This window comes from Ambystoma mexicanum, chromosome 1p, assembly GCF_040938575.1.
Source record: "Ambystoma mexicanum isolate Mex_15411 chromosome 1p, UKY_AmexF1_1, whole genome shotgun sequence".
NCBI lineage: Eukaryota > Metazoa > Chordata > Amphibia > Caudata > Ambystomatidae > Ambystoma > Ambystoma mexicanum.
Genome location: NC_090921.1, coordinates 627,029,937 through 627,046,646, shown reverse-complemented (window position 1 = coordinate 627,046,646; position 16,710 = coordinate 627,029,937). Strand labels below are relative to the sequence as shown.

The 16,710-nt window shown below is 42.7% G+C and overlaps 1 protein-coding gene across 1 annotated transcript in view; it reads left to right on the top strand.

The window, feature by feature from the left end:
• LOC138577315 (class II histocompatibility antigen, B-L beta chain-like) overlaps positions 1–16,710 on the top strand; it is a 436,072-nt gene that overhangs the window by 89,364 nt on the left and 329,998 nt on the right. The gene's annotated exons all lie outside the window — the stretch shown is intronic.

The window sequence follows — 16,710 nt, the reverse complement described above, 5'->3', positions numbered from 1 at the left end:
AGGACTTTTAGCATAGTACAGTTTATAGACTAGATTTCTTATAGTTTAATGATGTGTTGATATTCTTTTGATATCATGGAAGGTGGTTTTACAAGTAGGTCCAATAATGCAGGCCAATGAATGTCCTTGTAGTCTTGTGTATTTGCGCACTGGACAGGTATTCATATTTTGCAGTAGTTTAATTTTGATTTTGTCTTTGCTTTTTACATATTGATTGAGGAATTGGCGTAAAGACTTGAAAAATTGTTTGGGAATGTTACATATTGATGTGCATGGCCATTTGTACACTAGACGTTCTGATTCAGTTGAATGGAGGGGTAAGGTTCATGGCATATTTTTGTAAGGAGTACTTCTTGTTCCATTATGGTATTATTAACTTTTTCATAACCTCGACCACTGCTTTGTATGGCAATTGTATGTGTTTGCTTTTGTTTGTACGCTTCTTCATTAAAGTATGATTCTGTGCTCGTAGTGTGACTCCATTCACCTCCGCAGATACGTAAGAAGTTCTTTCTGTTGACATTTTGTTTATTGAGAAGTCTTTTTTGTAATTTAGTTATTAGTTTTGTTAGTGGTTTCATTTTGTTTAACACTAAAATAAATAACTTTCTTTTGCGAATAATTGCACCATCTATCAATGCTTCTAAAATTAATTTCCTACCATAGGTTTTAAGCATTGAACCTGATTTCTCTCCTGTTTAGCTGATAGCTGATTTTCTGTTAATTGTTTTTTGGTTTGTTTTACATTTTGGCAAAGTTTTTGTACTTGAAACTTCTTGTGTTTCACTAAATGACTGTATTAGCAGTTTTGTTTCAACTTTATTTTACAAATTCTGCTAGAGATGGATGCTTATGTTGGACACTTTTATTTTCATTTGCTCTACTTCTGCGTTGCTTTCTACGGACTTGACTTTTGGTAGGTATTCTTAAGGGTCTGTTGAAAAAAATAAAGATGTATGGGTTGGGGTGTTCTGCAATGTATGTGTGCTGTGTGCATGAGTTTTTGAGTAAGATGATGTATGTAATGGTGTCTGATTGTGCATTGGGAACTACAACTAGTAGGGATGTGTATTCTTCAATTAATATGTTACTAAACTCAGGTTCAGATTACAGAAAAAATAAACTAGTGGTGTGGAGAAGTACAAATAGTAAATCTAATGTATACAATAAAACAGTTGTTTGTTCCATAATATGAAAATTCTAGCGGTTGAGTTGGGTAATTTGTGTGTCCAAAAGTAGGAATTTGTGCGCCATTCTGGCTGTAAGACATGGGGATTTTTGGACAGAATGGTGCACAATCTCTATTTTTAGGCACAGAAATAGCATGAATTAACGTTACAGTATGTTTGAGTCATAACACAAATATTATGGTGATATTCTACTTACTTTATTTCTAAAATGAACAGTTTAATTCTTAGTTCTTCTTTGTTCTTCAAATTTGGCTGCTTCTTTTCAGGAGAATGGTCTTCACTGCAATTGTAAAAGAAACAAATTAGTAATTTTGTTTGTATATAGCATTGTTTTTAATTTAGATATTGATTTTTTTAATTGAAATCCTCAGCGCCTTCCTTAAAACCATTAAAATTATCTTATTCACATAAGATACGTCGCACCAGTTCAATACATATGATATGTTCTTAATGAACAAATTGTATTGCAATGAGTAACTGTAACAAACAAAATATCTTTAGTATGTCTTGTTAAATTCATAATGTACCACTGAATACCACTATTTCTGTAACTAAGTTGTTCTAGGTAATAGTGCCTTAATGTCATGCTTAAATTAAAGTAATCAAATAAATAAATAAATAAATAAATGTAATTGTATAAGTATTATTTTTTGAGATTTGAACATAGTGTGCATGCATGCACTTTTGTTTGAATATATGTAGTCTATAAATTTCATTTAAAAAATGTTAGTTTAACATGATTTGATAGTGTGTGTATAAAGAAAGTAAATATTATAAAGGTTTATAAGTGACAGTTGATTTTAGGAAATTGGAAAAAAAGACAGTAGATTCATTTTACAGATTACACAAGCTAAAAGTCAGTTTGAAAATGTGTTCATGTACTGTACAGAAAATATGCATACCTGTAGTTTGTGTTCATGCATATGGATATGCATGGAGCTGCAAGTAGAAATCTTGGAGACTTGTACAGTATTTCTTGTAGATGGTGCTTGCCAATGATATGACACTTGTACTCAGAGAGATTTACAGTACATTTGCAGTGCTGATCTATGATGATGCATTTAGATGTAGAGGTCTTGAATGTGATTGGAACATGGTCATGTGATTTCGTAGCTACATCCAATGAGGGAATGGCACAGAGAGTGAAGTGGAAATGGTAGAAGGGCTGTTCATGTTACGATATGTCTGCGGACATAGCGGTAGTTCGCAGACATCTGGAGTTACATCCGGGGATTTTTGGGTTCAGAAGTCATGCAAATGAGAATGAGCACTGAAAGGGATTGGTCAGGAAAGTTTAGTGGGTGTGTTGTGCCAGGAGAGAGTTTCTCAGATACTCTTTTTGCTGAGAGAACAACAGATAGCTATGGCTGTGTGTTTCAGAAAACAGATTGTTTGGATTTTGGGAGATTCGTGGATACATTGGTTGAAGGTGCATGCAGAAAGCTGTGGAGTAGCTGTAGATCTTGGATTTCCACATGTGGAAGTACACTGTCATGGAGTACATGGAATTAAGTGGTTGGACTTGCTACCTATCTGTGCTACTGTGGAAACAGAGCAACATCCAGACATAATTGTAATTCATTGTGGAGGGAACAGTTTAGGACATGTGTCTGGAATTTCTTTTCAATTTGCTATGAAAGAAGGACTTGGGAAAGTCATGGACATGTTTCCTAATTCTCAAGTAATATATTCACGGATTGCGCAGAGACAAATGTGGCTTTGTTCTTCTTCATTTGGTCCACAAATGGAAAAAGCAAGGCGCAATGTTAATAAGGCTGTTTGTGCATGTCTAAGAGATTTTGGCATGTCCTCTTTTCACAGTGAAAATATTATGTTTCGTAGTACATACATTTTTCGCAGAGATGGAGTCCATCTTACTTATGCTGGCAATCAGATTTTTCTGAGAAATGTACAAAATGCATTACAACCTTTTTTAGAAATACAGCATCCTTTTTGAAGTAGGTGTTAAGTATTTATAATTTTTGACATACAAACACCTCCCAAAGGCTCTTTTCAGAGCCACCACTTCCTCCCAGATAAAAATGCAATGGTTACAATAGGGTAGCACCCCACTTTTTTTAATGTTTGCGAACTGTCCGCGGACTTTTAAGAAATACAAAGGGCCCTGCTTTATTTATCTTCACTTCTATTTTTAACTGTGAAAGGCGGCTCTGAAAAGAGCCTTATTTTTTTGTATTTTTGTAATTTTGTATTTTTTTTTTGTTTTTTAGACACGACACACTAGGAGAGGAGGGTAAAGGAGGGTAAAGGGGGGGACACCAACCACAGGGATAAAAAAGGGCGAGCTGAGAGAGGAAGATGTAGAGTGGGTTTTATTTGGGTAGTGAGCAGGTCTTCTCGTGCTCTGAGACGATAGTCTCAAAAGCACTCCGAAGTCGCTCCCCCCTGCAGATTACTGTGTCACAGTACATACATACAACTGTGACCCTCGAAAGGTAAGGGTCATCAGAATTCTGTATGGCCTGTGAGGCAGCTTGAGGAAGACGCTGTCCTACAGAGGTGGTCCTTGTGGTGACAGGATCAGAAACGGAGGATGAAGTAGAGGAAATCAACCTACTACGTTCTTCGCAAGGTACAACCTTGCGAATAGCCCCATAGTGAAATTACCTCAGGTGTCGCTCCATGGTCGTGGTCCCAAAGCTGTACGAACCGAACTTCCTGCGACTGAGTATCATTTTGCACGGATTGCAGATAACACGGTTCGCACGAGCCTTAGGACCATTCCCATAAATGGAAAATAACCGCCACACCCAAGACTCACGTCTAGTGCAGGTAGTAGGGATTTCCTCTACCTCATTCTCGTCATCCTCTTCTTCCTCCTCTGCATCCTCACTCCTGTTCCCCTCTTCAGGCCCTTGGGAAGGTGGTGGTGGTGGAGGGGTTGGGGGTGGTGCTGAAGCAGGTGCAGCACCAGGTGGCAGTTCTGCAGCCAGGGATGCCATCTCGATGGTGTAATCAGCAAGTTGCTGGAGAAATAGCTGTGCTCTGAAGAATAGCCAGAAACACAATGAGAATAAGCTCTAGGGCGTGGTCTTTTATAGGGGTGCTTGTACGCAGTTCGCGGATATGTGCGCTTTCCGCGGACAGATCAAACACAAAAAAGGGTTCAAAAAGTTTCAAAAGATATGTAGAAACTCAGGATTACTATGTGGGACTCGTGCCATGATGAGTTTTTATGGAAAAATATTGTGGATTACTCGAAAATGTCGAAAATGTACTTTTAAATTGTTCGGGGACACAAACAGTGTCCGCATTCAGAACACACGATCAGCATGGGCATGGTCACATGATCCCTTTGCGAAAATGTCCGCGAAGGAAGCTCCTGTCCGCAGGACACCAAATGCACGGACATTGGTTTGCGCATGCGCGTTGATGTTCTACGGACAGTGTTCGGGTCCTGAATTAATTAAAAGTGCGTCACACATCAAACGAACATTTCTGGACATCGCGTGTGTTCTAGAACAGTTTAAACTTGCTAGCGAACACTACGGACAGATATAGTGTTATTTAGGACACTTCCATTTTCGTTTGATTACGAACTTTTCAGGACATCAATTGTGTTCTTAGAACAGTTTAACTTGCTAGCGAACATTACGGACAGGTATAGTGTTCTTTAGGAGACCTACATTTTCGTTTAATTACGAACTTTTCAGGACACCAATTGGGTTCTTAGAACAGTTTTAACTTGCTAGCAAACAGTACGGACAGGTATAGTGTTCTTCAGGATACCTCCATTTTTGTTTAATTACGAACATTTCAGGACACCGCTTGTGTTCTTAGAACAGTTTCAACTTGCTAGCGAACAATACGAAGTAATTACAACACAATATAAAAATGTAACTTTATTTCACATATATTAATAATTTATGACAGAGAAGGTGAGGCAGAAACAGAAACAAAAACAGGAGAATTAGGGGTTTCAACATGATTGGTATCAGGTGAAGAAGGGATGGAAGTCTCATCAAAACGTTTTGGATTATGGAGAGGGTTTGGGATAATTGACTGGGATATGGTGAGGGGGGACAAGTACATGTGGGACAATGGTATGAGGTTTTTGTTTTAAAATGATCCTCAACAAAAGTTTTCAAATTATAAGCTGTCAAGCGTGTTTTCCATAACAGTTCCTTCAGACATATTTTCTATTTCGGTATGCTCTGTACAAAAAGAAATATATATGTTAAATATATATAAAATAATAACAATTACATGGTTTATATTGTAAAGTGTGTACCATTAGCTTCACTATTTTCTGACATTTCGTCATGTGGGAAGTGCTCCTCAAGTCATTCCAGAGTACTAGACATTTCTGTGAGAAAATCTAATACAGAAAGTTTATAAAGATATGAGTAAAATGATGTACACTTACTATTTCAGGTAAGATATGCTCTGAGTACTCTGTAGGTCTGGTCTTGGTCTTAGTTGTGGAGTGTCTGTGAGGTAATTATGTTGGAAGCCAATGTATCTTCTCTTGGTATATTCCATTTTAGAACATATTGTATTTAAATGAATGGTTAGTGCGGTACATATATGGGTTACATTTCTTATGTATTACTACATATAATATGTATGTGTACTACTTTGTGAATTTTTTAAATGTTATCATGTTGTAATATAACAATTAAACATACCCCCCCCCAGACTTTTTAGGTAGTGGTACTGTTGTCCGAATATGTCCACGGACATCAAAAATGTTAGCGGACATTACATTCAGTAGAAGTGGTTCAGTATGTTCCATATTACATGTACATAAAGTCAAAGTTACTATTGTTAAGCTTTGCTACTAAAAACCTATGAAATTCAGTGAAAAAACTTTTTTAAAGGGATGTTATGGTTAAGTTGTGCTACTAAAAACCTATGAAATTCAGTGAAAAAACCTTGTTAAAGGGATGTTATGGTTCCAAGTAAAACCGAAAAACCCTTGAAATTCGCCAGTTATGGTAAGCTAAGCAACCATAACTCGCGCCACCACCGTGCACTGCTAAGACTAACACCCAGGACATTAAAGATGGCATCACAAATGTCATTGATGACATCATTGATGACATTACATGTGCATTTATCTTTCATGAAAAGTCTGTACAAGGGTTTCTTATTGTAATGTTAATAAAAAAAGTGTCAAGGATCATTGGAATAAATATCAAGTGCTAATTCATCCATCCAGTATACTAAGGTGCTCATGTAGAAATATAGGCATTGTGTGCAGCATACATGATGGAGGTGCAATATTCATAAACTTGCAATGTTGAATAGTGAAATGATAACTGTTTTCTTATTAGACTTTTGCATACTGTGAAACATGTGATAAGTAGATAATAAAACCCACTTACTACATAATTGCATTATTATTGACAAAACACAAAGAGACAACACCACATACAAATATGAGTATATACAAGAAAATTGAAGTAAGAAAAAAAACAGCAATAGTAGCAAAAAGTGTTCATAACCTAACTGATTACCTTTATGCAGAGAAATGATTGCTCTGTTTCAAACCTGCTACTTACCCTATGTATATATATATATGTATATATATCACATGATGTGCCTGTACTCTAAGGAAAGTAGTGTGAATACAAGATATACAAATAGGAATATATACAGGGAAAGTACAGTAATAAAAAACAACATAACTATCAGAAAGTGCTGACAACTCTACTGATTATTTTAATGCACAGAAAGGATTGCTGTCTTTCAAGCTTGTGTCTTCCCCTATGTATATGTTTCATATGATATGACTGGACCCTAAGGGAATTATTGTAAGAACATACTTGAAGGATAAGTCTACAAATATACTACCTTTTCCACTTTTAATTCCTGACTTACTGAAGAAAACCATGTGCCCTAGATATGTCAGTAAAGGAAAAAAGGGGGAGCCAGACATGTGATGTCATCAGTGATGTCATCAATGACATTTGTGATGTCATCTTTGATGTCCTGGGTGTTAGTCTTAGCAGTGCACGGTGGTGGCGTGAGTTATGGTTGTTTAGCTTACCATAACTAGCAAATTTCAAGGGTTTTTCGGTTTTACTTGGAACCATAATGTCTCTTTAACAAAGTTTTTTCACTGAATTTCATAGGTTTTTAGTAGCACAACTTAACCATAACATCCCTTTAACAAAGTTTTTTCACTGAATATATATATTACATGGACGCGGTAGCGTCCATGTAGTTATGGTTAAGTTGGTGTTTCGATAGGAAGAGCATTTTTTAGGTGGCTTATAACTTCGCTCCCTCTGGACGAATCCTCACCAAACTTTGCAAAAAAAGTATATGGTTAAGTTGGTGTTTCGATAGGAAGAGCATTTTTTGGGTGGCTTATAACTTCACTCCCTCTGGACGAATCCTCACCAAACTTTGCAAAAAAAAGTATATGGCCCACTCTGAATTTTTCTGCACTTTTGTTTTTTCCCATAGACATAATGGGAAAAAATTTGCGCACGCCTACAGCCCAACCCGCTGGACAGATTTACACCAAATTTGCGGCAGGAGCGGGGGCTTGGTCCCGAAAGCGTGCTTTTGCAAATTTGGTGTAAATCCGTCCAGTAGTTTTTTTTTTAAATGACCAAAATGTAAGGCAAAAAAATTAGTGATATCTCCGTTCGCTTCGCGGACGGACTTCCCGGTTCGCTCTGCGGACAGTGCCCTGATTGGCTGAGCGGCTTGCGTGATGTCCGCAGACATCCGACGTGTTCGCTGATTGGACGGCGTGGGGCGTGGAGCACCTCAGATTTTTGGTGGCGCCCGACATCTTGCATTCGCGGATGACCGCGGACAGTGCGGTGAAACTTGGTTTAAAAATTGTATTTAGTGGAGTGTGTTGGTGTGTAAGAGTGTTTGGGGAGGGTGGGGGGAGTATGAGATGTTCTGTTTTTTATGTGCTAGACGCTTTTGTTGTGTTCAATTTTTTCTGCAGAAAACATGGCTGTTCTGAAATGTTCGTAAATAAACAGAATGGATTCGGTGTCAAGTTGAAAGTGTTCTAAGAAGACTCGTGGGGTCCTGGAATGTTCGCAGGGGGTGACCTGAAGACATTGTCTGTATTGTTCGTTGTCAAGCTGAAAGTGTTCTAAGAACACTCGCGGTGTCCTGAAATGTTCAAAAATAAACAAAATGGGGGTGTTCTGAGGACGTTCTCTGTATTGTGTGCCTGCTTAGCTGTATCCAATGAGGGAATGGCACAGACAATGAAGTGAAAATGGTAGAAGGGCTGTCTAAGAGTTACGCGGTCCGCGGACAGAGCGTGCTACATCCGGGGTTTTCCAGCACATCCAGCATGGAAAGAAGACTGTATGGATTAGCCAATCAGATGTTGAGGTTGTGGATTTTGTGTTCAAAGAGACTGTGTGTAGTGAAGATGGCAGAAGTGGAGAAAGTCAGGGTGTGGTGTGGAGCACTGTGCCTGATTGCAATGTACAGGGAATTGTACAAGTTTGTGAAGATATGGGCAGGATGAACAGTCCCCATGTGGTAGTTTTGCACTATGGTGCTTTCCATTTGGGCTATGTCAGTGCCCCTACTTTGTTGGCAGATTTGGAACACTTGGTTCAAGCAGTAATGAACATCCTTCCAAATGCCAACGTAATTTTTTCTGGATTAGTACCTAGGGCAATATGGGACAATAGTTCATTTTTTTTCCTCAGCAAAACAATGCTAGGTGTGTAATCAACCGAGGCATGTGTGCCTTCATGCTTAGAGCTAGTATGTTCTTCTGTAATAATGAGAATATTGATTCCAGTAATGCTGTTTATTTTAAAGAAGATGGCATTTCCTTATCTTTTATGGGAAATGCCATTCTGTTTTGGAATGTAAGGGTTGCTTTGGAGAAGGTTATGTGAAGATTTTAGGAGTAAAGTAAGAAAAATAAAATTTGTGATGTCATCTTTGATGTCCTGGGTGTTAGTGTTAGCAGTGCCCGGTGGCGCAAGTTATGGTTGCTTATCTTACCATAACTGCTGAATTTCAGGGGTTTTTTGGTTTTACTTTGAACCATAACGTCCCTTAACAAAGTTTTTTTACTGGATTTGATAGGTTTTTGGTAGCGCAACTTAACCATAACGTCCCCTTAACAAAGTTTTTTTACTGAATATATATATATAGACGAAACCTGAGTAGGATGAAACGCGTCATTCTTTCTTGCATGCTGCTGATGCCTTCCTTGTCCACATACCTTTTTTACTAATAAAGGACTTTCTGGCTGTACAGCAAACACGGACTGCGTGTAGATTTATGAGGACCAATGACGTTTTTCAAAACAATTATAATTACAGCCGGAGTGCCGGCGTCGCTTACCGCTCCGCACAATTAGGAAAGGACAACCCGCTATTAGCAGCACCGTACTTTACGGTGCCGCAAATAGCGACATGAGCGCGGGCACGCGACCCCTCATGCCGGAAATAGCGCCATGGCACAAACAGGGGAACATCACGACTCATGCGGACATACAATTAACGCCCTAGTGAAGGCAGTAAAGTACCTTACCTCCATGGTGCAAATACTGGCATCGCGGACCACCCGTAAACGGACATGTGCAGTGTTCCCAACTGCCACAGGTGCACACAATCAGCACATGTGGAGGCAATAAAGACTGGGCAAGCACAAAAGGAGCACACCCCACCCCATCCCACACCCAGTCACACTCCACAATGATTCCAAAACTACTAGCAATGCTGGGGCTGGAGGACCTGATTGCAGTGAAAGTGCTACAACAACAACAACAGGCAGCACAGAGGAGACGCAGGAGGAGGAGGAGGGCAAGGCAGGGCCAGCATGCCCCACCAGTGCAGCCAGTGGCACCACTCAGGCAACCCCCAATCCCACGCATCAGAGCCAGTCCATTCAACCTAACCGCTGAGCAGATCCACCCCCTGTACCGTCTGGACCGGGACACCATCACCACCATTGTGGACATGATACATGACGATATTGTCAGCCTGATTGAAACACGCACCGCCATCCCACCCCTACTGAAGGTAGTGTCTATGCTCCACTCCCTGGCCACAGGCACCTACCAGGACACAGTGGGGCACATGCATGGCATTTCACAACCATTATTCTCACGTACACTGAACCAAGTTCTTGATGCCCTCCTTAAGCCCACAGACGACCACATTTCCTTACCACGGTCTGCCCGGGAGATCTCAAACACCAAAGTAGGTTTCCATTCACTGGCCGGCATCCCTGGTTGCATTGGCGCCATCGACTGCACCCATTTGGAATTGGTGGTCCCACATGCCATGGAGCAAGCGTACCGCAACCGTAAACTATACCACTCAAAGTGCAAATGGTATGTGACACGAACAGGATCATCACACATTGTTGTGTCCGATTCCCCGGATCAACCCATAATTCAATGGTCCTGCGGAACTCCACGATACCACGCTACATGGAGCGACATGCAGGGCAGAGATCCTGGCTTCTCGGTGAGTCACATGTTAGGCCCATGGAAATGTGATGTGGGTAGGTGATTGGGGTATAGATGCATAATTCACCTGGCTGAGGTGGGGGGGGAGATGCATACTTCCCCTGGCTAAGATGGGAGGAAAAAGATTCATACTTCACCTGGCTGAGATGGGGGGGAGATGCATACTTCACCTGGCTGCGAGTCTCAGAGGGAATGGAGCATGCTCATACCCCAAAGCAGCCCAGACTGGACCTGACGCCTGACCACATAATGCAAGATGTAAGCAGCCCTACCATGTAAATGAAGCAGTGTCACAACCATTCCACAGCCATCTGCATGTGCACTGTACCAAATCAGACCAAATCCCCCTCAACACAATGCAGCTACAAGCAATGACTATAGCCAATAAAGAGCACCAAACAACATCAACTGAAAGGACAGTCCCCCATTACTGTGTACAAAGGAGTCACATGAGGGTCAAATACATCAATACACCACTACACTGACACAGAGGCCCAACTGAATTGCATGACACCATTTGTTGTGCGTAGTGAGATCATCATGAGGCTGACATCAACGGTGCCAGGATGAAAGCATACAAATTACTGGACATCTGCCAGATCACAGAAACAACCGCCGTGGACTAACACAGTGCATGAGCACTCACAAGGAACTGGACCCCCCTGCACCCACTAGTTGATGGCATGCACACCAGTCCATAAGAGGAATACACACATAGCAGTAACATTGTGTGTCTCCATTCATGCATGGAAATGGGGTTGAATTGAAGAAATAAATGCATGCCATGGTGTCACTTAATGAGGTTCCATATGATGTGATGACTTACACATACATTGTTGCCCACATGCAGGTGATGCAGGCTATCCCTTGAAGAGGTGGCTCCTTGCCCCAGTCCGGAACCCACAGAACAGGCACGAGGAGGACTATAATCGTGCCCATACACGAACCCGTGTGGTGATTGAGCAGACATTTGGCCTCTTGAAGGCACGGTTTCGCTGCCTCAGCAGGTCTGGTGGGGCACTCCTGTACCGCCATGAGAAGGTGGCAATGATCATCATGGCATGTGTCATGCTACACAATATGTGCATCATATTGTGCCCCTGACGCTGAACTGCAACCACCTGACGAAGAGGATGAGGAGGGTGGGGATGGGGCAGCACCTCAGGGAGGCAACGATGCACAGGAGGGACGTGACATGCGTCAGACTCTGATCAACCAATGTTTCTAGCACACATGGACGGGGGGTGGTACATGGAGATGGCACTCAGGGTACTGGGTGTGTCAGGGACATGGATACTGTAGACTGTTAACCAATAAAGCACACGTACGCAATAAGCAATGACCACACATGTGAATTATGAGTAACCAAAATGTGTATTGAAGAAGCATAACTAAGTGAACAAGCCCTCCACCCCACACATACTCTCCCCTCTCCCCCTCAACTCCCCCACACACCCTCTCCCCCCGCCCCCCTCAACTCCCCCACACACCCTCTCCCCCCTCCCCCCTCAACTCCCCCACACACCCTCTCCCCCCTCCCCCCTTAACTCCCCCACACATGGTGTGCAGTACTGTGGACCACATGGCACCAGTATGCAAGGCTGTGCCTACTGGCATCCCCCTCTTCCAGCATCAGATGCCCCCCTGTTTGATCGGTGCAGGTTCCTGCCAGACCTGCGCACGGGGCTGGTCCTGGTAGAACTAGCAGCTGAAGATGTACTTGGTTGCTCAGATAACTGTGGTGGACGCATGTCCCGCATTGCTGCCACCATCTCAGACAGTACGTGCCGCACTGCGGCCAGTTCTGCACATATATCCTTTGAGGATGACTCTATTGCTGACTTCAAGGAAGCAGCACATTCCCGGATGTCGTCCCTTACACTCCCACATTCAGTTATGTGCTGCGTCAAGAGGCCAGTGAGCTGTTGCTGGCGCTTTTGAATGTCCTGGATCCCCTCTTGGGTGTTTGGGGCTGCGGTGGATGTTTGAGGGGTTCCCAAAATACTATGTTCCTCGGGCACAGTTGGGGTGGGTCTGGGAGTTGCTGGCCATGAGTTATCTGGAGACAGCCCATGCATGCTGGTATCGGGCAGGCTGCATGGGGACGGGAGTGGGGAATGCAGGGGGCTAGTGGGGGGAGTTGCAACATGCAGCAGATCCCCTTCCTCATCATCAGAGATTGCTGGTGTGGCAGCTGTTTTGCCAACTGTGCTGCTTGCAGCCGATGCAGTCCCTTCTGCCGCCGACACTTGGGTGATGGTGGTGGTTGTGGGCGCCACAGTGGGGGACGTAGAGCACATTGGTGCTGTGGCCTGTGGTGTGGTCTTGGCCTTCCGATGTCGTGCCGGTTGGCCTATGCCCCTTGAAGTGGAGGGGCGGTGTTTTCCCTCCTCGGCCCTGGCCTTCTTCCGTGGTGTGGCACCGGTGTCCTCATCACCGCTGTCAGAATGTGTGCCTGTGGGGGACCAAAGGAGGGAGAGGGTTAGTGATGGGTCTACAGGCATTGAGCATGCATTGGGGTGGCTGCATTGATATGGATTGGTTGATGAGTCACAATGGGGGGAGTGACATGCAGGTTGCCTCACTCTTGGGTGGGTGATGCATGGAGGCATTTGGGTTGCAACACATATGGGGTGCATCATGCATGTGGACAAGGTGATGCTCTGCACTGCCTGTAGGCAGTCTTGTGCTTATGTGTCTGGTGGACCCTGATATACATCATTGCACTGTCAGTTCAGGTGGACATCATCGTGGTGGTATTGGCATTGTTTGATTAGAGACAACTACCTGCATAGGCTGATGACGGTGCTCCTCTCTCCATGTCCCCGACTCCCTCTATTGCCTCGGTGCCTATGGTGGAGGCACATATTTCCTCCCATGGTTGGAGTTTTATGGGCGACTCCGCACCTCCACCTGTCGCCATCCCAAGGTTTCGGTTGGCCGACACTATACTTCGCACATGTAGACGTAGGTCGTCCCATCGCTTATGGCATTGTTTTGGTGTGCAGGGTGTGGTAGCGACAGCACTGACTCTCTGGGCGACCAATGCCCAAATCTGCTTTTTACGCTGCAGCGCTGGTCGGGACATATCATTTGCAAACACAACGTCTGCATGCTCCTGCAGTGTCTCTGCCAACATGGTCAGCTCCTCTCTGGAGAAGCGCTTCTGGCGCAGCCGATCTCCAGTTTTTTTGACAGCTTTTAGCATCCTAAATTCAAACAGGTAGTGGTTGAGGTGTGTGGGAGTTCTGGGGGTCAGATGGCTCCTGGTTGTGGTGGATGGCAATGGATTGTGTTTTTAAAGATGGCCGCCATGCTCTTTCCCGTTCCTGTACGATGACGCTACTTCCGATTCCGCTTATTTACGGTGACCGCTATTAGCGGTGACTGCTAATGCCGATATCTATGATGCCGGAGGTGGTATTTCCACTGCAGACGATGCCGGAAAGGGGGATTTTTCGGGCTTTTGCTGCGTGGCGGTGAGTTCATTACCGGCATGGCGCAAAGCTTGTGCCCGTGAACTCGTAATGGGCCACTTTTAGTGGTCTATTGCCAGCACAGACACAGTAATTGTGCCATGCCGGTAATGACTGGTACTTACCGCCAGGGTCGTAATAAGGGCCATCGTCTTTTTTCATGTTTGCAGTCTGGTAGCCGTGTTTACTTTTTGTATTTGCCTATTGGATCTGTTATATTGTTTGGAATCTGTTTTAGTGTTTTCTTTTGTATATGTGATAGGATATCAAACTGTATGTGCAATGTGACCTGTAGAAATGTTACAATATTCACTATTGGTATTCTGTAAGTATGTGATACGCCATATGCACTACGGTTTGTGACCGAAATCTGCCTGCAAACTTTCCACTTTAGGGGAACAATGCACTTGCATTTCTAAACCTCAAACAGTGAAAGAGATGCTTTGTTTTATAACATTTCCCATGACAGGCACTTTAAGGCCCTTCACAGTGGCTAACAGCATCCAATTGGATGCTGGTAGCCTATGCCACATTGTTGTTGGTTGTGTGCTTCAATCAATAATGTACACAAGGGGCTGGCATGCGTACCCTTTGAGCTAGCATACAACCCCCAAGAAATGATTAGGTCACCTATCAGAATACAAGGACCTGCACATTCCTTAAAATAAGTAAAAAATGACATCCTCTGCATGTTTTTATTTGCGGGATTCTTTGTAAATAATGCTCGGAGTTTGGTGGATCTGTGCAAAGGCGCAAAAGCCAATATTGCACAACTGCACAGGAAACAATATTCACCAAGTGATTGACTGATTGGAAAAGCATTTGGGATCAAAGCTACCAGGTGAAGATCTAAATATGGTATTCTTCCAGATGATAGGGAGTCAATATTTTATTAAGAAAAGATCTGACATTTACTGTTGCTGGCATATTTCATGATCAAGGTGTGTGCTGTAACTAACTAACTAAATACGTTTTTGTATAGCACAACACTCGCCCAAAGGTCTCAGGGCGCTCACAAGGACAAACAAACAGGAAAAGACAAATCGACTCAGAGTAGGGGAAAGAAGTCACTTGGAATGGGACTGACGTAGTCCTTTAATGCGGCCGAGATTATCATATGCTATGAATAGGTTTAGGCATCAAAGAGAAACGTCTTAAGACGTTTTCTAAACTGCACTAGTGTTGTACATTGTTTAAGGTGGAGTGGACTTGAGAACACTGGGGCTCATTAGAACTCTGCTGGTGAAGCAAAACAGTGGGGGTAATAGAATAACAATGAAAAATACTGTTACATTCTCAGGAGGAGTCTGAGTTGTGTGCTCCTCATATTGCTTGAGAGCAACGTGTGAGAGGTCAGGAAAGCTAATGTACTGTCATGTAAGTAGATGGGCCAGATTCCAGAGTAGTATGAATGGGTCAGCCTTTGATAAAGATTTCAAGGTGATAATAGAGAATGAGGAGACTGATTATTCCTTATGTCATGTATTTTGGAAGCCTTTTAAAGGGTCTTGTGGACCACCAGTGGATAAACTGGATTCTTAGATGGTGTTCAGCTCCCCAAATGGAATCTGAGAGGGAGAGAGATCGGATTCTTTGTGAATCCACCTTTTTGTGAACATTACATGTCTATTTCGCCCTTAAACTACAATAAACTAAAATGTGGCCTTGGTAACGTGCCAGGTAAAATTAGTCATCCCTTCGCATAGGGCCTCTAAAAGGAAATTATGGAAATAGGAACATTCAGGAGGCAGTGGGCTTTATGAATATACATACAAATAAAGCAGTGGTATATGGACAAGAGCACTCCTTGTAGGCTTTTGATAAGGTCACTTGGAATTATGCAAACTCTATATCCTTACCCAAAATACTTGGAAGGATTGCACGGGTGAGATGAGAGCTAAATTATACTTGTATTCGAATGCATTGTTTTGGGGCAATAATACATTACAACTTAATCATTAGGCGCTGTATTCAGTTATAAAGCATTCTGGTGGGCGAGGTGTGTGAAGATGGAGAATTATGTGGTTTCCATTGAATTCCCGAGGAGTCTACATTGAAAGGTCATGAGGAATCACCAATGGAAAGGTCAAAAAACCTTTGTTTGAATCCAGCATTATGTCATTACATGATTAATTAAGGACGTTGTGTTGGCTCTTTCACGGGTTCACTAGCTGGCTGGGAATTGTGAGAAGCAGAAGAAAAAGAATGGAAAGAGGACTTGGACAAGCATAATTGATCAAAGAAAGCTAGTATTTGAGTAAGAGTAAGGTGGCATGTCCCCAGTTAGGCTGCATTGCTTTATGTCAATAGGTTGCTGATCTTTTCCGGCTATTAAGAGTAGGAGGTACACTGTGGCATGTGCTTTGGGGCTGTTCTATGCTTACTAGTCATTGCAATGGAATTATACAAAGGGTGGAACTACAAGTAGACGCTCCTGTTCTTAAATTGTCAACTTGACCAGTGATGTGTTTGCAGCCAAGTATGGTAATTCTTTGTTTTCACCACTGTGTGGAGCAAATATCGTGGGTAAAAACGAATTCTAAATGTTTTGACATCCATCGAAAAAGGACAATACTGGTTGGAGGTTAGATCCAAGATATGA